The sequence below is a fragment of the Tamandua tetradactyla genome, chromosome 23 (assembly GCF_023851605.1).
Source record: "Tamandua tetradactyla isolate mTamTet1 chromosome 23, mTamTet1.pri, whole genome shotgun sequence".
Taxonomy (NCBI): Eukaryota; Metazoa; Chordata; class Mammalia; order Pilosa; family Myrmecophagidae; genus Tamandua; species Tamandua tetradactyla.
The window spans coordinates 50,304,037-50,325,805 of record NC_135349.1 but is presented as its reverse complement, the minus strand read 5'-3'; the positions used below and the strand labels follow the sequence as shown (position 1 = coordinate 50,325,805).

At 43.8% G+C, this 21,769-nt stretch overlaps 1 protein-coding gene across 2 annotated transcripts in view; it reads left to right on the top strand.

Annotated features, from left to right (window-relative positions):
- The window catches only part of RBFOX1 (RNA binding fox-1 homolog 1), a 2,222,576-nt gene that overhangs the window by 1,560,674 nt on the left and 640,133 nt on the right, over positions 1-21,769 (top strand). The window lies entirely within an intron of this gene.

Below are 21,769 nucleotides of genomic sequence, written 5' to 3'. Positions count from 1 at the left end.
CATTCTCCGCGGTCTGGGGATTTCCGGCCCAACTCTCTCAGTTGGTCCAGGGGGCCTCGCATAGTGGGGGCGCCAGCCGCTGCGGCCCGAGGGGACTGCCTGCCCAATTCTGCCAGCTGGCCTGGGAAGGAGGAAGGGAGGGACTCCGGCCACTTGCCGTCCCGCCCGGGAAAGCCCGCGCCCCTCGGCGATCTCACCGGAGCTGGTTCTCCCAGACAGTCAGCCATTCCAGGATGGGGTACTCTGTGCGTTTGATCTCCGTCGTGACTCCGGGAACTGCTCTGTATCGTCTCCACTCCCCCAGTAGCTGTTCTGGAGGAGAAAAGGTGAGGGTGACAAGGCTGTCAACGCCAGTGGCGGAGGAGCCGGTGAAGGCAGAAGAGGGCACGGTGGTGGTTGGAGAGCCGCCGGAGCAGGAGGAGAAAGGGAAGGATAAGATGGCGGATGGAGTGCCGCCAGAGCAGAAGGGGAAAGAGGAGGGTTGGCTGGCGGTGGGAGCGCTGCCAGCGGAGAAGGGGGAAGAGGAGGGCTGGCTGGCGGCAGAAGCGCAGCGGGCGGAGAAAGAGGGAGAGGAGGGCTGGCTGGCGGTGGGAGCGCCGCCGGCGAAGAAAAGAAAAACTTTTCAAACACATGACACTTAGTTTCTCACACCCTTATTAATTGGTTCATGAATCTAGCGACATCTCATTCAGAAAGTGGAAGGGTCTCCACCAAGGGGATTGGAAATTCCCAGAGGGCGAATGGAAGCAAGTGAGGAAATGTTCTGATTGGCTGACATTGTTTCCTTCTTACATGGGGGATAGATTTACAAAGTGGGGGTCATATATATATTGATTAGCATGGTCTGCTTGTCCATTCCCATAAGCTCTCGCACTACTGGACCAAAACTTGTTTTACCACCAGGTGTTGTTTGCCTAAGATCCTGTAGGGTAAATTCCATTTTCTCAGAAAATCCCTGTGGGTCAAACCCCCTTCTCAAAGAGGGGACTTCCGGGCAGCGCCCCATGCAGAGAGCCATCTTATTTTACTTAACCTTGGGAACCACTAGACTCAATCACTGAGAGGTCCCTTCCATTCAACAGAGTGCTCTAGCTGCCCTCAGCTCAGGGGCTACCAGGTGAATGAATCCTCATCCTTGCCCACTTCCCACCCCAACCTGGGCCCAGAGAGTGTGTTGGGAGGCTTGAAAAATTAAATAACACAACAAGGGAAGTCAAAGGTGATAAATTGCTAACGGGGCAGCCCTCACCTTATTCTGGGGAATGAGAAGACCTTTAATTGCCTCATCCTCATTCAGTGAGGGCAGGGACAGGAGGCAATATAAATTGGTGACTGGCAGCAGGAGAGTTCGGACTTGGGGATACTCTTCCAATTCTAACAGTTCCAACTAAAACTGAGTGACTTTGGACAAGAGCAACTTCTCTGCTCCTCGGCCTCACCTGTGCCCAGTAGGGGGTGTTGTGGGGAGCTGGTGAATGTCACATGCCTTGCCTGGTTCCTGGTATACATCTGGTGCTCAGTGCAGGCTCCATGAGTACCTGGCTTTGCCTATGGTGGCTCCTCAAGTTTTCTTATAAAGATCTAGTAAGACAATTTCTGTGAAAGGTGTGCACAAAGTTGAATTGCTCCCATGCAGGGAAAGCTGGACTGGAATTCAATGCCCAATTAGGGGTTGATTAGGAACACTGGCCCCATTGATGAAGGGTCTTGAATGTCAGACTGAGAGTTTGAAATTTTGTCTTCATATCCCTTCCTTGACAAGTCTCACCCTGCACCCAGTAAAGGAAATCTGCAGACTGTCCCCTGCCCAGATGGCTTCATCGCTGTGGTACCCGTGCCTATCCAGGGTTTGTCTTTCCATGAGGAGTTACCTTAGCCCTGGTCTCCATTATTGCATAGACTTCCCAAATATCACTCACACACCCTATGGATAAGACAAAACTAACTTTAATTGCTTATCAGGTGCAGTAAGGTAGATCTCCATCTTGAGAGAAGGTGGGGAGTATTTTAGAGGGGCAAGGAAGAATCAGAATCAATTGAGAATTTGAAGTTCAGTTTAAAGAGGATCTTTCAATGTGAGGACTTGATGAGGATTGGGTAAAATCATAATATACCTGTTTGCAATTGGTGGAAAAAGCAAGGCAAGGATTTTGAGTCGAGGTGTTCAGAGAGTGTTAGGGTTTAAACTTTGTCAATGCTTTTCATTAAAGAGTCAATGGATTTTTTGGGGGGAGTTTCTCTAATGAACAATCACATTATTTGCCTGGGCAAGAATCTCCTGAAGTAGAGTTATGCTATGAAGAAATTGGAATAGTGAAAGTCCATGACTGCAGACGTGAAGCTGTATGTGGGGTTGACAGTTTTGGTGTTGGTTCTCACCAGCTTCCATGTTTCCTCTTCCAAAACCCAGGCCCTGTGGCAGATTAGAAAAAGCCCAAGGGTTGGCACCTATAATGTGCTTCAAGAGCTGGTCTAAGTGTTTCAGAACAAGGCAACCTTGATCTGAGCTTCTCGTTTCTCTGAACTCTGTTTTCGCATCTTGCAAGTGAGATGACAATAAAAACAAGGGGATGGATGCAAAACACACAGCACCTAGAACAGATTTTGATGCTCAGATGACAGCTGCTGATAGGATGCAAATTTAAGTAGCCATCCAAAGGACTCAATTTTTGATATCCTTACTCATTCTTTTTGCAAGAATGGTGGTAACCAGAACTGCCTCCCCAAACCACACCAGCCCAGCAGGCTGTGGGCTTGTGTAAGGAAGGCATGGCTTGGCTACGATCATACATTTGCACTATTTTCACAGACCTTCCTACCTCAGTGAGCCAGCCACTTTCCCCTCTCTATCTAATTCCTATCACAGTGCCAAGCCTGGAACCGATGAGCATATAATGAGCATCACAAGTTACCAGGCACTGTTCTAGTCTCTGAATATACAATGGTGAACAAAGTGAGAACCAGTCTGGCTCTCAGAGCTCACATCATCTAGTTGGAAAGACAAGTAAGTCATCAGGCAAAGTGATCTGAGTGCTACAACGAAAAGTGTATTGTCCTATGAGATGGGGTCCTAAAGGTCTCTCACCAAGTTTAGGGGGAGGGTATGCCTCTTGCCATCAAAGAAGCTGAAATTCAAAGTAATTCATTGGCCTGATGAGAGGGGTTGGACAAGATTCAGAAAAATGGATCTGATTATACAATGGCTTTGTTTTAGAAAGAATAAACTGAAAAAAAAAAGTTTAAAAGAAGGCCACTGAAACATAACACAGAGCAAGAGGTGAGTGGAGATGATGATGATGATGAAGATATTCCTGGGGACCAGATTGGGCAGGGTAGAGCAAAGTAAAAAAAAGTTCTTCATCCTAAGCACAATGAGATGTCCCTGTAAGCTTAGGTATTTATCTGTCCATCCACCATCCATCCATCCATCCATCCATCCATCCATCCATCCATCCACCCGTCCATCCATCCATCCATCTATCCATCCATCTACGCACCCATCCATTCATCCATCCACCATCCATCCATCCATCCGTCCATCCATCCACCAGTCCATTCGTCCATCCATCCATTCATTCATCCATCCATCCACCATCCATCCATCCATCCATGCGTCCATCCATCCACCATCCATCCATCTGTCCATCAATCTTATTTATCTATCTCTAACTATCTTTCTTTCTGTCTGTCTGTCTATCTATCACCTATCTATCTCTATCTGCCAGTCTAATCTATCATCTGTCTGTCATCCATCAGTTTCATCTATCATCTATTCATCATCTTTGTCTATCTATGAATCGATTGATTGATACACCTACTGACCTACCTATCTACCTGTCAATGTCAAGCTCTATGGGTAATATTGTGTTCCAAGAGCAGGAAGACAGATTGGGGGGAGCTAAAAATTTCATGGGAAGACCAGTTAGGAATGGCTGTAAGTAGAGATGAGATTTGAGCCAGGTTGGTGGCAGTGGATAGATCTGAGTGGTATTTAAGAAGGAAAACAGGACACCTTGCTTTGATGGAATGAACTAATTTACAACAGTGTTTCCCTCACATGGTTTTAAGTATCACCTGCTTATCTAGTTCTTTTTCCCTTCATGCTAAGCACAGATTGCCGATAAAGTATTTGGGAAATTTCAGGGAAGTGTTTGCCCAGTAATTCTGTTTTTCCTCTTCAAGGGCCCCGTACAAGGCATTGAACACAGCAGGTCATTGTGGACCTTCTTAAATTGTCTGTGCCCATCTGCCTGGGGAGTTGAGAGTCCCTCAGGAACAGGAGGAGGTGGCGAGAAACAGGTACCCAAATCCTAAAACTGAGAATTGAAGGAGTGAGACCTCAGGAACCATCAGGCTTATTTTCTGGGGGCTTGGATTGTCAGTCTGCCCCAATTCCTCCCACCAGCGGTTCCCCTGCCCAGGGATCAGAAGGAGAACGTGCCTTGGGAGTGAGGCTGGCAGTGCTGCCGAGCGGGGTGGGAGGCAACCCGTCTGCTCTTTTGCGGAAACCAGGGAAGCTCCCAGGCTGGGGGGTGCTGAGCTTGACCCCCAGAGAGCGCTAGAGACTGGAGCAGACGCCTTGCCCTGTGCTTCCACCCTGCCCACCTCCCCACTTGGTGGAGGGGCTGGAACCTTGTCTTCCTGGGTCTCCTTTGGTTCCCTTTTCAATTCAGAGTTACTGACAGCCTTTCCTCAGATGAGGCCTTTAACTCAGCAAAGACCCCCAGGCAAGCTGTCACTCTGAGAGGGGAGCTTTGAAAAACAGCTCAATGAAATAAGCAACGGGTTCCATGAAAACATTAGCTTCTTTTCTTTCTCTCTCCTTTCCTTTTCCTTTTATTCTGCCTTAATTAGGCCTTCTACATTTTTATTTCCATGCTCCCATCTCATGCAGCTGAAAGCCAAAAGAATGTGCTGACTAACCCTGTCCTAGCAGAGAACCTGAAGTTTCTCCCCACCTTTCGTTGAAGTTCTCCTGTAGCATCTTCCTTAGAGCTATTATCAAGGTTAAGAAGAGAAAGTCTGGCAGGAGAAATCTCAGTGATGTGAGGGCATGTTTGCTAGAGCCTTCCCATCCTGTCAGTACCAGCTTACATTTAATTACATAGTGTGACACTCAGAGGACTTAGAGAAACACACCAGGCACTCAACTGCATTCTAACACGTGTTGTCCCCCCTTGTCCTGGCAGCTGGATTTTGCTCCTTCTTCCTTATCTATCACCTCGTAGACTGAATGATGCCTTCATTAACTCAACATGTGTTCATCCAGGTTCCTTTTGAGCAAAACCTATGGGTCCTCTGGCTGCTGGAGACCACTCATGTCTCTTGGGTTCATGTCAGGATTCCAATAATAAGCTCATCAAGAGAAAGCTCCAGCCTACAATGCCCAGATGAGTAGGTGCTCAGGAAGTGTACTTTGAGAGAAAGCAGAGAGAGCAAAATTAGAGTGCTGAACTTCCCACCTTTCTTTTCCGGCACTTAATATAGTTCCCCTCTGAGAAGTGCCAGGACCACATTTAAGAGAGACTTTCTAATGTATTACTTAAGAGCACTGTATTTGGAGTCACTCAGTCTACTCCTTTGCTGTTTGGTTCCCACTAGGTAACTTAACCTCTCTGAGCCCCAATTGCCATCCTCTGTCAGGTCAGGGTGATAACGAAGTTCTTTTGAAGATACAAGTAGATCATAGATAAAAATATTGAGGCAATTACTAAACATATATTATTTTGAACAGGGCTGGAATTAGGGTGAGGCAAGTGAGGTAATGTCACACAAGTACAGGGTTGGATCCTGTCTTTAAGATTATGATATAGTATGCATTGTGAGTTTTTCCACATTAATTTTGATTTTGTAAAAATTTTCATTAAACATGATTTACATTGATTATCAAGTTTTCTAATGCCCTTTAAATTTTGTGCAAGAAGCAGGGGCCTCACTCGCCTTACCCTTGTCCCAGTGCTGATTTGGAGCACCAAGTATGTGTAAGACACTATACTGATCACTATATTGAATGACACATGCAATAATGTGTCATTCGGGATGTATTCAGCAGCCTGTAATAGATTTCCCAAACAAATGGGTGTCACATCATGAGTACAGTAGTTATTTTACAAAAAAAAGCCCTAAGTCAGGAAGTTTTAAGTGTAAGTTTAACCACTCAACTGCGTCATCAAAGAGCCATCTAGACTATTTATCATTTTGTTTTCTCAGCAGAGTAGCTTGGCCCTTAGGTAGTGCCTTCTTAATTTCAACAAAGATACTACACTTCCAGTCATGACATGTAGAAGTCACAGGTTTGACTCAGTTAACTGTTGGCCCTGCCACCCCAACCAAGACTTCTCTTGAAGTCCCAGTGGCCCAAATTGGGCCACATGCTCTAGCCTCAAGGGGTCTGGGGCCAAGTTACTGACCTCAGATGTTCAGCCTCTGCGGGAGAAAGGAGGCCTTGGCAGGAAAGAAAGTCTGGGTTTATGCCGGAGGGCCTTTGTCTTGCTGTGCTGTTCCTCCCATCTGAAGTGCGCGCACACACACACATGCACACACACATGCACACACACAAACACACACAAACACAGATGCTTTCCCTCTTGCTCTCATTGGGCTACAGCTTGTTTAACAAATTCATTTACAAATATTTGTTGGAGATCTCGATATCTGCTCGGGCTGTGGTGATGAATAGGACAGAAAAGCCTTCTGATGCATGGGCTTATAATCTAGTGGGGGAAGCAGACACTCAATTAATAAATAACCACCCCTCCCCCCAAAAATAAATAGGAAGGGAAATTACAGAATATGATATTTGCTACTCAGAGATTTAAAATAGGGAGATATGCATAAAGGGTGGCTATGATGTTCCTTAAGACTGGTTTCCCCCAGAAGACCTTCCTAGGAAATTCATATGTAAGCTGAGAAATGAATGAAAGGGTGACACCAGCCCCTGAAGAGTCTTTCAGAAAGAAGGATAAGCGCCATGGCCTGCAGGGGGTACCAAGTTGGCTTGTTTGGGGAGTAGAAAGAGGAGAGGGATGCAAGATGACTTTGGAGGGGTTGGGAGGGCAGATCACAGGGAGACACTGAGGTCATGCTGGAGTGTGCATATGTGCGAGTGTGTGTATGTCTGGGTACTGTATGTGTGTATGTGTTTGAGTGTGTATGTTTGCATATGTGTGCATGTCTTTGTGATGTGAGTGTATATCTGTGTGAGTGTGAATTTATGCCTCTGTGCAAATGTGAATATGTATGGGTGCAAATGTGTATATGTGTATGTGTGTGTACAGTGTATGCATGTATCTATATATGTGCATGTGTGTATGCATTTATGTGTGTATGTGTGTGAGTTTGTGCGTATGCATGCACCTACGTGTTTGTGTTTTTAATTTGTTTATGTATGAATATGTATGTGTACGTGAACGTGTATATACATGCATGTAGATGCATGTGACTGTGTCTGTGTGTAAGTGTGAATGTATATTTGTGTTTGTGTGACTTGGGGAAACACTGCCTTGTGGTAACAGAGTAACTTTCCAATTTACACATTAAAAGATCACTGGTTGACACAAAAGTCAGTGTCTTACACTTACATGAAATACCCAGAAGAAGCAACTTTATAGAGACAGAAAGTAGATTGTAATTTCCTAGGGATGGAGAGTTGTTGCTTCATATGTACAGAGTTTCTGGTGTGATGAAAAAGTTTTGGTAATGGATGGTGTTGATGGTAGCACAACACTGCAGATGTCATTAATACCACTAACTTGTATATTTGGAAGTAATTAACATGGGAAATTTTACTATACATATGTATATATACACATACATGTATGCGTGTGTGTGTGCTCACGCGCGCGTCTTCCATGATAAAAAGCTTTACCAAGCGATCACTGGCTGCTTCATGGTAGATAGAGTGCGGGTTTATCACAATGGAAGTTATCACAATGGTCCCAGCCAGGGTCAAGGGTGGCTGGGAGATGGGGGGCATGAAGAGATTGGGGGGCCATGTCGTTTAGTGGGGTCACAGACCTGCGTCTGTTGGCTGTGTAGGGAGAGAGAGAGAGAAGAGTGAGGGATGAGAGCACAGAAGCATCTGTCATGTGCAGTGACGTGACGTGATGGTGCGCTGATGACCTTTGCAAGAGCAGCCTCGGGGGCATGCTGGGGTGGAAGCCAGGTAGGCGCGAATGGGAGGTGAGCAGTTGGCCTCCACTCGAGACAGTGCTGGCACAGGAGTTTTGCTGTGAAGCCATGTAGAGAGAGGCAAAAGAGGAGCAAAGGGTCAGGGACTTTTGAAGAAGGGAGAAAGCACAGCGTGTTTTTATTCTGACCCGAATGACCCAGGAGGAGGGCAGGTGTTGCTAATTCAAGAGAACAAGCAGAGATTTACAAGAGCAAGTCCCTTGAGAAAAAAAAAAAGTCCCAAGTGGAGATCCTTCTCTGAGCACGATCAGGGGCTTCTGGTCCACGAGAACACGCAGGGATCCAGGGAGGCCCGTGTACTTGGCGTGGGCCAGGTGAGAACTCCCTGTTTGATGCTTCTGTTTCCTTAAGGAAGCTAGAGCTAAGGACATCGGCTTTAAGGATGTGTCTGTGTGTGCAGGTGCACACTGGGGAGCTGGGGGGAGTATAGGGCAACAGAGGTGTCTCCCCATTAATAAAATGAATGATTAATGGTAAGTACCTAAAATCAAGTTGATATCTTTCTTTATGTGCCGTGCAGACAAAATAAGAAGCTTTGTTGTCAGACAAAAACGGCGCTTATTATAATGGTTGGCATTTCAGAGATAATTTAACTGTAAGAGATAATGGTGCATCAGTCAGTCAGGAAGCGTCTCCCCCAGTAATACCAACAGTATAATATGCAAGGCATACATTGTTCTGGACACAGCCAGGAATTTTCTTTTGCTGAAATGCTCCTATTTCTAGCAGCAGCTTAACGTTGATTTTTTTTTTCAGCTTCTATTTGGAGAGTCTGTTTATTTCTTTCTTCCCGAGGGGATAGTGAGATAGATATTGTAAATGGTGAGGACTTTTTATTGTTTTTGACAGTTATCAAAGAAATAGTTTTTTTTAAAGCTAGGCCATCGACTGAAAAATAAACCAGTTTGGGTTTTTTGAGTGAAGTGTGTTGAATTATGTGTGTGAGAGTCATTTTTAAGTTTCAGAGACCTTAACTGCACTCACGTTACCTATGACTGGGGGATTGTTTTAACCTGCATGAACCGAGACTCACGTGGTGCAGTTTTGGAGTGCTGCCACTTAAAAAAATAACAGTTCCTCTTCTGGCAAGATAAATCATGTCCTTTATTTGCATCTCTGTAAGACCATCAGGAGGAGACAATGCTAACTGAGTACCTTTGCCCCCCTGCTCTGTATCCTAACTCTCAAATTCCCCACAGACTGCTGCTCCAAACCTCAGAAAAATCCCATTTATGATGGTCCTTTTACATTCCTCTCTCACCAGGATTTTCCAGTTATTGTCTTTGCTTCCTACCCTTTTCTTTCCATGCTACATTCATATGCAGTTTTCTCAAAGGCACTTCTACCTGTACAGCTATGTGAGAAATTCACCTTGTCCTCCTTTTTCTTTTTTAAAGTATCACTCCAGGAGACCCTTGCTCTCTCCCTGTCCCTATCTCTGCAAGGAAGAGTGGGTCCAGAGATGCTCACGTTAAGGCTTTTTCTTTTGAAACCATTATATAAGCTTGGAGGGGGAATGGGGAGAACACAGCACCATCTCAGCAAGTCCCTGGGGCTCAGAGAGAAGAGGAAGGCGTTTCACTCTAATTCAGATCCACTGGCCCCTCCACGGGTCCATACTGGGTGACTAAGGTACAGTGAACGAGGCATCTGCTCTAGGCACCAAATTTAAGGGGCACCCAAAGAACCAAACCACAACTAAGCAACTCAGTCGTCACGATAAAATTGATACTTAAAAAAATTTTTTTACCTTATTTAATTAGAAAAGTTGTAGGTTTACAGAAAAAAACGTGCAGAAGAGAGAGTTTCCATATAAAGATTATAATGATATTTTAAAGCAGTGTTTTAAGTAATGCAAATTAATGTACAAATTCATGCTGAATAAAATGTCGGAATGTCAACTAAAGAAGAGAACTGACAGGGTCAAGGCTAGGAAGAGACGTAGGTCACAGATGTATTTATTTCATAATTTGATATTTTGTTCCTCATGGATTTTCTCAAATTAATTGATTCATCTCGCATGTTGCATTAAATATTATTCATCTGGATTCATGAGTGTTTTGGCACCCACTTAAATTGTGTGCCCGAGGTGAGATTCTCACCTTGCCTCAACCTAGTTTCCTTCTTACTTACGACTAATGTCCCCCATCTCTGTACTTCTCTCTCATTGCAACTTCTTCCCGCCCCACACCCCAGTAACTCACGGAAGTCTGCCCAAAGCCACGCCGCAGGAGACAACTTGAATGAGCTGATACATTGGCCAACTCCAGGCACCCACCCCTGGTCTCATCACATTTGGCAATTTGGAGGTGTGTGGACCCAAGGTGGCCCAAAAGTAACTATTCAGAATGGGGTTGGGGTTGGCAGCCATGGGTCATGTTCATAGACTCCACTTTGGTACAGATTTCTTGGGAGCATTGAGTCCTAAATGTCCATGTGCTAATGGTTCCCGGGAGAAGATTGATCCAGTGGGCGTTTCCTTCCCTGCAGATTAGGAAGCTAAGCCACATAGTCAGAATTTGAGAAAAGTCCGCAGATTTCAGTACTTGGCACTTACACTGTAGAAAGCACTGCTCATATGTTCATGGGCTAAAAGTTCCTTCTACGCCTTATGATCCCTGAAGCGTGCTTTGTGGGTGCTTAGGAACTTGCCAAGTAGGTAATGATGAAGAAGATCATAAACCATCATCATCATCGTAGCATTGACTGAGGGCCTGTTTTTATAGGAGCTCTAAAGGAGTTATCTCAGCTGCTTTTTGGGAAAAGCATTATAATGTCTATCATTAAGGGGAAACTGAGGCATGAAGAGGTTTTGTTTTTTTTTTTTTTTTAAATTGTTTCGCTTAATTGATCTGAGCAGGAATTTGAACATACGCTCTGGGGTCCACCCTCTTAACTTCTACCCCATTTTGCTTCAGAGAAGTGCAATCCTCTCCTTGGATAAATAAATGAAGTTTATGATTTTCAGACACAGGCATCTTGTATACATCGGTGGCTGCTGCAGGTTTCATGTCCCCTGTGGTTTCTAACGTAGAACATACGGATTCCTGCTGGCTGTGAGGCCCTGGCTGGTTAACTCTTCAGTCCTGTGTAGTCCCAGAGCCAGGCCCATTGGTGAGCTCTCTGTGAATGGGGTTGGAAATGAGTTGACGCCTGGATGGAGAAGTGCTAAATATAGGCGACATCTTCAATAAAAGGAAAAATAAAAAAGAAATTCCCCTTTTCGCATAGCCAGGATGTATCAAAGGGGCCTGAGGTGTATTTGCAGTACTTTGGAAACCTGCTTCCTAATCTAGTCTGGAGGCATACACATGAGCCTAGTGGAGCTGAGGGGCTCTCCAGAGAGACTAAGCAAGGAGGCATGTCCAGGAGCCATTCCTAGGAAGAAACACACACACACACACACACACACACACACACACACACACACACACACACAAAACCCACTTCTTTTCTTCCCAGTGTGGCTGAGTGTTTCTTTGTAAGGCGCTCAGCACTGGCTTGTGTCTTTATTTTCTGGCTCTCCAAACCCCATCCACCCTTAACCTTCCCCACACCCCTTCCTCTGGATGTCAATTACAGCTGACTTCGCAGGCTGCAGCCCCCCAACACAACAGCCAGGCGTGACGCCTTGGGCCAGATGGCATAAGGCAGAGCAGCTAATTAGCCAGGCTTGGCTGTGCCCTCTGTTTCGGTTTGAAAAGCTTCTTGAAAAACAAGTTTCTGGCATTGAAGTGCATTGCTATGTACTTTATAGATGCTCTAAATGTCTCCATTGTGGTCCTAGCCACCTCATTTCAATGCAAGAAATTGCGATTTATTTTTCTGGTGCTGTTTTCAGCTGGTGTTGGCTGTTACACTTGGCCGCTCATATGACGTCATGATGATGATGTTGACAGCTAGCATTGATTAAGCATGTGATATATGCCAAGAACAACGGTAACTCCCAGATACCTATCAACTCAATAAATTCTCACAGCAAACTTACCCATGAGCTGGGTTGTATAATTATACCTGTTCTACAGAAGGGACAGCCGAGACACATAGGGGTTAAGTAACTAGCTCATAGTGATATAGTTCTTTCTCTATATTCCAGGTATTACAAAGTGTTTCCTACATGACCTAATCATCCCCATTTTAGGAGTTTGGAAGTTGAGGTGTTGGGAATTGAGCAGGGTGCCATAAATTACAGAGTGAGTTTGGAAGCCAGGAGTTGAGACCCAGGAGCCAGATTTTGGAAACCCTGAAATCTGTGGCTGATCTCTCTGTTTTTATCCCATGTTAAGAAATGGCTTGCATCCCATCACACATTGCATGATATCCTGGTGATTCTGCAGGACGCTGCTGCGGGGTGCAGTGGGGTGAGAAAACAGACCTGTGAGTAGCACAGGATGGTGGGAATTCTAGCCCCGTCACCAACCAGCTGTGTGATCTCAAGAGAATTGTTTACTTTCTCTTTCAGGCACAACTTCTGAGAAATGAAGGTAATACAACAGGTTGTTTGATAATTAGAGATGATCTATGTAAAACAACGCCCAGGCACCTATCAGGTCAAATGCAATTGTAGAAAGGGTCAGATATGAATTCAAATCTGGGCTCTTGAAAAGCTGTTTAAATCCCCAAGTCTGGTTTTTTCTCTCTCTAAAATGTGAATACTAGTGAAAGCATTGCAGGATTCTATAACGGATTCATGATGAAACATCTGGGATATAAAAGGGCCCATCAAGGATAGTTACTAATGCACCATCAAGGCATTAGTTGAATCTGAGCAACACCTGTGCAGAATAGCGCCACGGATTTAAAGTTGCAGGAAAGTTCTCCAAAGAGAAGAAATCACAGTGACTTACAGCTTCTGTTCTCCTCCTGTACCTTTCTATTGATTGAGCGGGCTGTATGTTGTGGTTAATTAAAATCAATAGCTTCAAGCAGATAAAGTGACGCTGCCATAAAAGAAGGGACAGCAGGATTGTCTATGGTACAATTATGGTTTCAGGGGCCTGCAACTTTCCCTCAGTTACAGAAATAAGTTGTATCTGAACAGAACACAGATAAATATATATTTGAGGCATCATCCTGTTCCTAAGTATGGAGAATTTTGATCATCATAGCTGTGGAAAGAAATTATCTTGTTGGTATGTCTCTCTTATGCTTACAGCAACCCGTTTTTCTCAGGCTGGCAATAGGTGGAGTGAGACTTTGTTTAATTAGCCTCCTGTGTAGCAAGGAGTGACAATGTGCAAGTTCTCGTCTGAGGGATGGACCTGGAAATTTGCTATGGGCATCTGAGAAAGCATCCATTTTTCCTCATTGAAGGGAGCACTAGGGGTGGCACTGTCCTTCTCTCACCCTTTCTCCTAATCTTTAATAGTGTCGTAATGGCTGGGGTCACAGCAGCTCTTTCACAACCACGTGGAACGTTGGCTCTGGCACCACAGAGCGTCTGAACCACTTACAAGACAGGCCATCTCTGGGCTCACAGTATGTAAGAGAAATAGTCCATTATTTGCAGGATTCCGCTGTAGTCAGAATTTCTGTTATTTGTGACCAAAAGAATTTCCCACTGAAATCAGTTTAAAAAATGTTATTACATGTTTTTATTTCAGGTATTAATGGGTATGCATGTGTGTAACCTTGGACAGTTATTTTTGTCTATATATTACCTATAACACTTTTTGTTGGCTATGAGGACTTTTTATCATAGAACCATTCATCTTTTCTTTTCCGTTTTAAAAATATTTTCTTTTTCCTCCATAAGTTCCTTTGCCATTTTCAGAGAAAAGTATATTAAGAAAAGCACAGAGTTTGCTTCTTACTTTCAGAATCCTCCGTCTCTTGCATTTCTTAGCCCATTAATTGCCCACAATGAGAAAAAGATTTTCCAAGGTGACCTTTGACACAGGAATTAAACCAAATATTATTTTGGAACTGCTCTAATAAAGTTGAGGCAGCAAGTGTTCACTGAAAACTTCCAGTTATCAAGAGATGCTGATAATTCTCAGGGAAGAAAACCATGTCTATGATTCCAGCTCTCTTAGAGAGAATTGGGAGAGAGCAACGCAATTAAAGGGATGTGTGAAGGGGCAGATTTGTGTGTGGGAAGGAAGCATTCAGGAGTGATGAGACCTAGAGCTTTCTAACTTTTGTGCATAAATTTGTCCTTTAATGGCAGAAGAGAATATGCATATACCCCTGCATGGTTTGTAATATGACTTCTTTGAAGCTTCATGTTTTATCTTAAAATTTCATGTGCATTTGCACTGTTGGTTGTATAAACTGCTGGTTTAGACAACAGAAGTATGGCACTGCACCATCACTGAGTCAAATGAATGGAGTAGAAAGATGTCCCTGCTTACCTAACTGGGTTGGTTATCAACTGACATCCAGTTTGAGAAACTTCAGAATCTCCTGGGGCCAAGGTCCCAGGGAGAAGTTTGGTCACTTGCAATTTGCAAAGCTTTTTTGGGGTAGCAAATGTCATTCACAAATGTTATCCCATAGTGACCTTTACAAAAACCTGTTACCATTACTGGCCAGCACGTAGTTTTAAGTTTTGTTGATTCCATTAGAGAGAAAACTTTGGGACCAAGTTCATTCCAGAATCAAGCTTCGACTTCAGGGTCATCACCTCCCATTCTTAGGCCCTTTTACTGCAACAGCCTGTTGCTCTCTAATTAACGAGAGCCACAGATGTGACAGAAACTGGAATGGTCTCAGAGCCTGCCTTCTCCTCTGCTCATGCCCTGTACTCTAGCTGTAGGTAAATAACTCCATTTCATAGTCAAGATGAGTCGAGCACTTGCTTTGCACCAGGAATCGAGCATATATTAATCATATTTGAGATTCACAATAAACACTGACGGTAGATTTGCTCTTATCCCTTTTTTTTTTTAACACCAAAGCAAATTTTAATTCCAGTGTTTAATTGAGTATGCACACAGGCATGACACAGGTTGGATTCATTAAGCCCTCATGTAGAATTGCATTCTTTTCAGGAAAGAAACCAGTTCCATCCAGGACCTGGTATCTTATCCCATTTGAAAAGGCGTGGAAACCGAGACACAGTTCTCTTTTGGGAAGTAGCTGTGCCAGAACTGGAGACGCAGTTTTTCTGACACCCAAACCCTTAGCCACTTGCTCTGCAGCCTCGTGGCAGTGAGGGCACACCAAGCCACCCTGCCTTCCTCCCCTCCCCCATCCTCTGCTCTTGTCATCTGCCTTATCCAGACAGGGTTTCCTGTCTGTGGCTGCAGCCTTGCTCACTTTATAACTTAATCAGAGTGATAAGCCATTGACTGTCCAGTGATTTAGTTCATCTCTTCTTTACCTGTAAATAAATTATGAGGAAAGTGCAGAATTCTGAAGTGGGAGGGGGGAGGGGAATCCTCAAAAAGCCAGGGGAAAAATATCCAGAGTGATACAATTATCTATTTTTTGCTTCTGGTCCACAGACGTGCTAGCCTTTTTTTTTTTTTTTTTTTTCTTTTCCTAATAGGATTATAGAAGATGAAAAGGAAACGCTTACTTCAGCTTTTAAGAACGATGTAAGCAATTTTGCAATGCACATACTCCCCAGGGACGGTGTGGAAATGTTTCTAGTAAATTAAAGTATAATAAAAGCATTGGCAGCATGGCAACTTTTATATTAATTTCTTAATTTTTAGCAGGCTTAATTGTAAATCTCTGGGGGTGGGGGGGAGTAGGTAAGAGGCAAGTCTTTGGGTTCCTGGGAAAATAATGTCACCTCTCTAGACGTGATCTGCTCCTCTCCTGAGTGGTTTGCATGCAGGGCCGTGGGCTGTGTGGACGCCGGGAGAGGCATGAGCTTGGGCTGAGTGAGGGCTGGGAGGCTGGGTTGGGACAAACTGTACCACTCCTTCAGTGGCAGGGTGCTGTCGTGGGTTAAGAACTCCAGCTCCCAAATTTGCCCAGGCTTAAATGCCAGCTCCTCCCCTTCTCTGACCTGGGGGAGTTTGGGGCACTCCATCTGTAAAATGCGGAGAATGATGGTACCTATGTCACATGGCAGGAGTATGAAAGAGTGTGGGTCTTGCTGACATCGTCGAGCCACCAGCCAGCCAGGGACCATTTCCCACCAGACTTCTTATCAGCTAAACGATAAATATCTTTACAAATTCAGCCCCAGCAAGTCAGGCTGTGTTTCTTGCAGTCGGAAGAATCCTCACTCTCAGTAGGAACTTAGAGTGCTGCAGCAGTTGTCTGTCCCGTGAGTTAATTCGTAACTTTTTTACTTCCTTATAAATCCAAGGAAAGTGGAGAATGAATTATAAGGGAGGAATCCTTGAAAGATCCAGGGACAACTATGCAGATAGATAACTGTCTGTTTGCTGGGCAAATGAGCTGTTTTCTTTGGATTTTCCCTCTCCAGTGCAGGCACTTTCCAGGCACCTGCTTAGACGAGGTCATGACTAATCTTTTCAATTAGGCACAGACTCTAATTGTATCTCTTACCTCCACACTTCTGTAGTACTGCGCATCTTAAAACACATAATCATGTTCCATTATAATTGTATTTTTTTTCCTCTGGACTCCCTTCTCTTCTGGGCTGTGTGGTACTTTTAAGTAGGGAATATTATCTTCTTCTTGTGTTTTTTTGGGTGTGGAATATAGTAAACAGTCAGTTACAGATTACTAAATGAATAAAAACTCAACTAGTGTGTGTTCATGAAACGTTAATTCAGTGGTAGTTAATAGGTGCCGTGTGCTCACATGCACAGGCGTGTCCACACACAAATACACGTGGTCCCATGGTTTTAAAACAAGTGTGGGATCCACTGAATTATAAACATTTAAATGGATTTCTTTTTGCAGGACTTGTCATAAATCTCCACACAGACACTTTAGGATGAGGAAACATTCCCAAACCTCCTGGACCAAAGAAACTTTTTTTCCCCAAAGAATGTCTCACAGGAACTACCTTTAGGGAATAGTGTATTGGAGACTATGCTTATTTCCAATTTTTAAATTTTATTTGTTCTTTTGAAATTTTGTAACATTTTCTGACTTTTTATTTTGAAAAAGGCCAAACCTATGGAGAAGTGCAAGTCTAGTACAGTAGCACTCATATACCCCTACCAGAATTATCCATTTTTAACACATAGCATCGTTAGTTTATTTTCAACCTTCCTATCTCCCCCATCTCTCAATTCTGTCTCTGTTGTTGTCTCTCTCTCTCTCTCTGTCCCTCCCTGTTGTCTCGCTTTCTATCTCTCTCTCTTTCTCCACCCCTTCCTGTCTCTGCCTCTGTTTCACTGTCTCTGTCTCTCTCCCCCTCCTCTCTCTCTCTCTCTCTCTCTCTCTCTCTCTCTCTCTCAGATTTCACATCTCACATACTTTATGGGCATCTTTCCTGGTGACAGAGAATCGTCTCTGACACCCCTGGGCTGCCCGCCTCTGCTTGCTGAGAACAGTGGAGCACCCTGGGAGCAGATGCTGCGTGCTCCGTGTGGTGTTGTGATGGTGTATTAAATCCCCCAGCAGAATCCTGAATTCCAAGGCGTAGATGACCCTGGATGCCTACCCCTCCTGCACCCTCCACCCACACCTAACGTCCTTTCCTGTTCTTTCCAGGGCTGGTGAGTCAATTCTGAGTGGTGTGAAAGTTGCAAATGAGGCCTTGTGGGGAGGCTGCCCTCTTCCTGGGCACCATCCAAGTGGTCTCTTAGTCGCTCCCATTTATCAAAGGCTCTTGGGCGCAGCAGGCGCTCAGTAAGAGAAGAGCTCAGTAAGAGAAGAGCATTTTGATCGAGAGCTGAAGTGTTTTGCCAACTCTTGATTACCCTTGATAATAAGAAAGAGAACCTCAGCCCTGGCTATCTACAGATTGACTGAGTCCTGCAATAACCATGCTGGACAGAACCTTAGAGATCATCTGGTCCGTCCCCCACATTTTTCCAGTGAGGGAATGGAGGACAAGATAGAGTGAGCTATCTGCCTGAAGTTTCACAGATGCTGCGTTGTCTGGTTCCATGCCAGGTTATTTCTGAGCCACCAAGCTCATCTCAGAGCAGTGTCAAGAAATTTTAAAAACCATACACAGGTGCACATGGGCACATGTGCGTCACAGTAAATGTGTGCACGTGAGCACAGGTACACAAACATGCACATAACCGCATTCACAAGTGGAGATTCTGCTTCATTCAAATTGTACTCTTGATCAGAGGCTCTGTTGACTTCCAGCTTGCAATCCTGTAACGGGAACTTGGTAAAAGAATCTCACCCGAACACATGAACACTCTGTGTTTAACCGCAGAGTACCTCTTGGAACTTGCAGACAGAAGGGGGATGATAAGGACAGAAGAGATGGAGAAAGATGCTGCTACTGAGAGAAGATCACACAACAGTCTCCTTTTATTCTTATTCAGGTCAGAGCTGAAATGCTTATGTCTGCAAAGAAGAGGTGGGTTTAGTGAGTGCCAGCTGGACTCTCTATGTGTGCATTGATTTATTAAATTCTCATAATAGTCATTTTACTGGTGAGAAACTTAAATACGGAGAGGGAAGTTTTATCCCAAATCCCACAGCCTGTAATAGGGAAACCAAGAATCAAATTCAGGGCCAGAGATCATTCTCTTTCTATTTCATTATCTAAGAGCATAAGGATATCCAGAAATTCTAAAGAAAACAAAAACAGCCCCCAAAAGTTAATGTAGTCCTAATGGCAAATATATCACCCCCCAAATTTTGGGTAATGATTTTACATTTTCCTGCCTGTTTCTCCAGATGGGAGGACTCTTTCCTTCCACCAAATCTCAATAAACCAGCCATTTCCAATATACTTTTCTAAGGTGATATGTTCCATAATGGTGCTGTCCAGTATGGGAGTCACTAGTTACATGGGGCTGCTGAGCAAGTGGAGTATTTTATTGCATGAAGACATGGCAATAAAAGAGGCAAAAACACATTTTTCTGTTTATTACATGGTGAAATAATAGTGCTTGCTAAATATAATTTTTTACCTGATTTTTGTTCTTTACTTCTTTTACATGTGGCTACTAGAACATACAAAAATACCTATGTGACTTTCGTTATATTTCTGTTGGACAGCCTGGGTCTGGATGGTTTTTCTACACATACGCCTAACCTACTTACAATTATATACCTGTCTACCTGTCTATCAATCTATCTATTAAAGGGCAGTTTATTTTTAATAAAAAGAATGTTGAATTTTATATAATGACTTACAATTTGCCTTTATCATTTAATGGTGCAATTTGGATATTTTTCCCTATCTATACATATGAAACATCATTTTCTTTAATTACTGAATAGGAGTCCATAGATTAAAAAAAACATAAATAATAAAACTAAGCACATATATACATTTTAGGTCATTGAAATGTGCTATGTAAAAAAAGACATAGCAGGGCAGTGTTCACAATCTTATGAATACAGTGGTTTAATTCCCCTCTGTTAGAAAACTTCAGGACCTTAGGAAGGCAATGCACATTTGTCGCTCAGCATGCATCTGTTGTAACTAACAAAGTGGCTGACATAATAGTCATTCAACAAACATTGGTCGAATAAATGAATGGGACCAGAACTCTCAATATTGGATTCTCTCACCTTGCCATTTTTTTCTGGATACTCTACATACCAACATTTATATATATTGTATAGAAAGACAGCAACCTATCCCATGGAAATTGTCTGTATTTACTAAGTCTAAGTGTGACTGTATTGTTTGGGGTGTGTCCTTGGTCAGCTTACTTAAGCTTACCCATCTTCCACCTCCAACTCATACTAATTCTCACCCAAACTCCTTGTTAAAATCTGGACAAGGAATACACATCAAAGAGCTTTAAAACCTGAAAACCATGACGTGCATATTTGGGATGACTTTTGATAGAAAAAGGCTCTCATTTTTTCATAGTGCGTGGCCCAGATGAGAAAAGTTGTTCTCACAATTTACTGTATATGAGAATCACCATGATACTGACGGATGGGACATTCTAATGCTCTGCTGCCACATATTCTGATTCACTATACACAAGGGGAATCTTGCCTACCTACCTCTCTCCCTATATATATATATATTTTTTTTTCCATTTCAATTCAAAAAATATCTACTAAATACCTGTATGTAAAGGCAATGGCAGGTAGGCCAGAATATACTGTTGGGCAAGATATTATCTAGGCCTCAGGCAGCCTACAGTCTCACAGGTATATGAACACATCAGCAAAAACAAAAAAGGCATCTGCATTTGTAAAATTAGCCCTCCCCACTGTGATTGTAAAGATCAACCCATTTCTCAAACGTTAATATGCGTAAGACTCACTAAGGGGGCTTGCTTCGTATTCACTTATGCAGCGCCCACCCACAGACTTTCTGATTCAATCAAAAAGGTGTGAGTCCCAGGATCAGTGCTGTTGTTAAGGCTCCAAAGACCACCCTTTGAGAACCACTATCAGAGAGCATGACCGACCTCTTAAGAACATCAGTGCATGTCATGGCTATTCAGAATTTCATCCAAGTGTCAGAGGACACAGGGCTGTTTGCCTCCTTCCTTCTGCTCTATGTAGGAAGCAGGGTGGACCCCAGGCGAATGGGGAGGCAGGTTCTTACTGAGGTTGCTCATCCCTTCAGAGTCACCTTAGGTTGTGCCACTGGCCATAGCCTTGCTCTTTCACTGCAGAGAAAGGCCAGGTGAGAGGGCAGTGAAGAGTAAAAGCTACATATGTGAGCCATAAGAGCTTCATGCCACAAAGGGCATCAGGAACCAGCTCGGGAATTTACAGATGAGGCAGCTGATGTCCAGTGAGGTCCTGTGGTCTGATCAAGTTCACACAGGGAACCAACCTGCGGTCAGTTTTTCTGACTCGCCTTTATCTAGAATTCATTGCATTTCCCATTGTGTCTAATGATGGTTGACCAGAAAGCTTGATTCTTTCCCTTGCCAAAAGATAAGAAAAGATTTTGGGTATTTCATCAGAGTCATTGCCCATTTTCCACACAGGATAGAGTTAATGAGAAAATTATAACAGTTCTTGTTGTGAAACTCAGAACACTGCTTCCCCCATTGTTTCTTCACTTCAAGCAATATGCCAGGAGCCTCATGCTGGGAATGCTTCATCTGACATTCCTTACAGATTTTAATTTTCCAATTGTAGTCTGGCCACCATGTTAACTTTTAATTTCCTTTGTTAACCCATTGCATTAGTTTTTTGTTGTTGTTGTGTGGTAGGGTATAAATAGAGATGGACTGAACTGTACTATTGGTTTTCCTTTCTTTGTCTCACTTGTGGAATGAGATCATTTCAGACTGAAGGGCGTGGATGGCTGAAAGATGGCGTGGGGCGAGGTTGTGGAAGGCAGTCACTGGAATTATAGACCAGAGTCGACCGAGTGGTAAAAGCTTCCCTGGTAGTCGAGTTTGCTGTTCAAATGTTCCTTCTGAGACTCGGAATCACTGGCACATTTATAATATTAAAAAATGAGTGAAGAGGGCAAACCCTTCATTTAGCTCCTTTCCATAATGAATGCATTTCCACGTGCTTGGTAGAGCTTCCCAGAGCCTTTTCTACAAGCCTTGCGGATTGGGGGGATAAACCAAGAGGGAGG